This window comes from Peromyscus californicus, unplaced genomic scaffold (assembly GCF_007827085.1).
Source record: "Peromyscus californicus insignis strain IS unplaced genomic scaffold, ASM782708v3 Scaffold_13__1_contigs__length_99412109, whole genome shotgun sequence".
In the NCBI taxonomy this organism is placed as follows: Eukaryota; Metazoa; Chordata; class Mammalia; order Rodentia; family Cricetidae; genus Peromyscus; species Peromyscus californicus.
In genome coordinates, this window is record NW_026294424.1 from 81452824 (window position 1) to 81457327 (window position 4504).

Here is a 4504-nt window from a genome sequence, read left to right on the forward strand (position 1 = left end):
AAAAAGGATGGAGTGGGACCAGTCATTGGAATAGAGTGGCAGATACTGGGGTTCTCTATTTACGTGACCTGATAGTGATTCTTGCTCTAATTTCCAAACACTGACCTTCAAGGGGATAGTAAAGGGATGAGTAACCCCGCAGACGTTTTTCTGGGGATGATGCTCTCTTTGCCAGGGATCCTTGGGAAGCCAGTATCCCCATCTTCTCTCTGAGATGATGTATGCATGGGGTCAGCCCAAGTCACAAAACCAATACAATGTTTTGAACAGAAATAGACCCAACGAACCTTTGACGTATGGCTGTTTCTGTGCTCCTCCGTGAAATGTGGTATGATATCAGGTGTAAACACTAGCCTGGCAGATCTCAGACGTCATAGATCTTCATATGTAAACAAAAACTTTTAGAGGAAGCAAACAAGGCAAAGAAAATCATCTGATCATGTGGGTTCACTCTTAACAGTTTGTGTATATGTTAATTATTGTGCAGTATAAACTTGTCATAACAAGATCTTTTTAAAAATACAGTGACTTAAGCCGGGCATGGTGGCGCATGTCTTTGATCCCTGCATGGGGGGCGGGAGTTGGGGGGCAGAGGCAGGTGGATCTCTGTGAGTTGGAGGCTAACCAGGTCTACAAAGAGTTTCAGGATGGGCAGGGCTGTTACACAGAGAAACCCTGTACTGAAAAACAGAAAATAAAAAATAAAATACCATGACTTAAACAGGAGAGATATTTCACTGAGTAGCCCAGATATGGACAATTCTGGGCTGGTAAGATGGTTCCATCATATTCAACATAAGAGTCTGGTCTCTGGGCCCAAGCTAGGTTTGCTTTTGAGTCCCATTCAGAGCACAGGAAAAACAAGTCAATGTAAGGCCAGATTTTGAGGGTCTTATTTTGGTTTGTTTGTTTGTTTGTTTTTTGAGGCAGAGTCTCATTGTGTAGTCCATGCTAATGTCTTTAAGGAAACTATCCAATGGTGACAAATAATTTCTGCTCATATTCCATTGCTCAGAACACATGGCCCCAGAAAGCTGTAGAAGTCTGGTTAGGTGACACAGCAAAAATTACAGGGCTCTTAAGAAAAGACTTAACTATCATTAGTCTGGGCACCTGAAATTTAGATGTGCATGAAAATGTTCATCAGAGTTGGGGCCAGGGGTTGGGGGGGGGAGTTAGGGAGAGTTCAAAGGGAAAGTATTTGAACAGCACACATAAGGCCCTGGGTTTGAGCTCCAACACACAAAAAAAGTTCATTCGCGTTACATTGTGTATTAATTACATTTGCAGCCTACAATTTCCCAGTCTTGATGACTCATAGTATGGAAGGCACTGTGCAGTTCATGGTCATGAGACGTGGTGGAGAGTCCTCACATAGCAGTGGGATAGAAAGAGCGGTGCTAGAATCAGGGGCTAGGCCTAACATCCGAAATCCACTACCCAGACTGCACCTCCAAAGGTTCCACGGCCTCCCCAAACAGCTCCACCGCTGAGGAAGATGTGCATTCAAGGGACATTCTAATTCTAAACATAACATTCCACCCTATCACCTAGAGACGACAATCTTGTAATGCAAAATACATTCAGCCCAATTTCAAGAGCCTCAATAGGGCTGGAGATAGCTCAGGGTTAAGAGTTGTACTGCCGCTGGGCAGTGGTGGCGCACGCCTTTAATCCCAGCACTTAGGAGGCAGAGCCAGGTGGATCTTTGTGAGTTCGAGGCCAGCCTGGTCTACAGAGCGAGATCCAGGACAGGCACCAAAACTACACGGAGAAACCCTGTCTCGAAAAAAAAAAAAAAAGAGTTGTACTGCCCAGAGGACCCACCCAGGTGTAGTTGTGAGCACCCATGTCAAGTGGCTTATAATGACCTGTACCTCCAGCTCCCGGGGATCCCATACATAATTTAAAAGGTGTTTTTTTGTTTGTTTGTTTTTTGTTTTGTTTTGTTTTTATTAAAAAAGCAAAACTGAGACAGTGAGCCAGCTCAGGGTTCATCATGTAAAAGTGCTTGCAGACAAACCTGAGGACCTGAGTTCAATTCCCAGAAATCATATGGTGTGAGGAGGGTACTGATGTCCTTAAGTTCTGACCTTTATATTCATGGTGTACGCCCCCTTGTATGATAAAGAAACATAAAGATTTCTTAAAGAAAAACTAACATACTAATATTTTATGACAAAATATATTCTCCAGAAAGGTAATAGAATTCTATGCAACATGTTTATTTGCGTTTCAAAAGAATGTATTTTTTCCCCTTCAGTGTATAATTTGACAAGAGTGTTGTCAGAGATGGAAAATAAATTCAGTTATTGCTTATACTTTGTTATTTACACCCTGCCAAAAATATTGGGTAATATTATTTTATTATTTTGTGTTTATGAATGTTTTTGACACAAAATGACATCAGATCCCCTAGAACTGAAGTTACAGACAGCTGTGGGTGCTAGGAATCGAACTCAGGTCCTCTGGAAGAACAGCCACCTCTTAACCACTGAACCATCTCTCCAGCCCTATACTGGGTAATTTTAAAATATATACATGTGTGTGAGTGAGCATGAATGTACACACACACACACACACACACACACACACACACACACACACACACACAAACAACTATAGTAATTGATTTGTTGAGCCAGATCATGGTGGTAAACTGATTTCAATATAGGTAAGCCTTTTCTGTGATGCATTATTTTCACATAAATCGCAATACTTACTTAAGAACTTAATACTTCATCTATTAAGGTACTTAGTGTGTGTGAGAGAGAGACAGAGACAAAGACAGAGAGACAGATAGGAGAGAGAGAGACAGATGCAGATGCCTGCAGAGGCATTGGGGGAGCCTTGGAGCTACACAGGCTGTTTTGAACTGTCTCACATGGGTTCTGGGAATTGAACTCAGGACCTCTGGAAGAGCAGCCAGTGCTCTTAAAGGCTGAGCCATCTCTCCAGTACCTTTTTTCCTTTTTAAAATACAGTATGTTTATTGACTCCTTAGCAATTTTATACAATTATTTTGATCATATTCATCCTCCAGTGCTTTTTCTAACTCCTCCCAGAATCCACCATCCACCTCCTGTCTACCTCCTAATTTTGTGTCCTTTTTGCCCTCCAAATGTAATAACTCCCTGAATCTGATTTGTGCTGCCCATATACTCATAGATATGGGACCACCTGTGGAAGCATGGTTTACCCTCCAGGGGCCACGACTTTAAAGAAAACTAACTTTTCCTCCCAAGGGGCCATCAACTGTCAACAGTGCCTCAGTGACAGGTGGAGGCTCATGAGACCCTTCCCCCTCCAGGAAAGAATGTGGATTGGCTTGACTTTGTGCAGGACTTGTGCAGCAACTGGAGTTGTAAGTTCATGAGTGAAGAGGTTCTGTCATGCCCAGAAGACACTGTTTTGCTTCAATCCTCCCCACCCTCTGGCTCTTACAGTCTTTCTGCTCCCTCTTCTGCAATGATCCCTGAGTGTGTGTGTGTGTGTGTGTGTGTGTGTGTGTGTGTGTGTATGTCACATTTATGGCTGAGCACTCCACTAACACTCATTCTCTATTCTTTGGGTAGTTGTGAATTTCCATATTAACCACCTTTCACTGCACAAAGAAACTTTTCTGATGAGGTCTGAGAGCCGCACTAATGGATGGGTACCGAAATACAAATTTAGAAGGCAGTTTGATGCTATGTTCTCTGTTCACTTAGCAGAACAATAGTAGTGGGTTCACTTCTGAGGCCTATGAGCTCCCCAACCATGGGTTCTTGGTCAGATTTACAGTACCAGGCATGTGTTTCCTATGATGTTGTTTGTTTGTTTGCTTGTTTGTTTGGTTGGTTTTCCAAGACATGGTTTCTCTGTGTAGCTCTGACTGTCCCAGAACTAGCTTTGTAGACCATGCTGGTCTTGAACTCACAGAGATCTGCTTGCCTTTACCTCTTGGGTGCTGAGATTAAAGGCATATACCACCATGTCCAGCTATGTGTTTCCTATGTTGTGGGCCATAAATCCAACCAGGAAGTGGTTGTTACCACATAACATCATTGCTATTGTTGCACTCATGAGCATGTCTCAACACATATTTTCTTTCTGTAATGAGTTTTTTCTCTTTCCTGCGAGCCAGCTCCCAAATAATGACAGGGAGACTTTTTATGAATCATGAAAGCTCAGCCTGTAGCTTAGGCTTGTTCCTAACTAGCTCTTATAACTTAAATTGATTCATTTCTATTAATCCATGTTTTACCACATGGCTTTTCACCTTACTTTCATTCTGTATGTCCCACTCCCTCCAAGCTTCATTGACATCCTTTGCACCTCGATTATCTTCTCCTACTTCCTCTCTCTTCCCAGAAGTCCCGCCTATACCTCCTGCCTAGCTGTTGGCTGGTCAGCTCTTTATTAAACCAATCACAGCAATGTATCTTCACACAGTGTACAAATATCCCACAACATCTTTCTTTGCATCCCTTGACCCCAAGACAGGGTCTCTCACCTGGCTAGA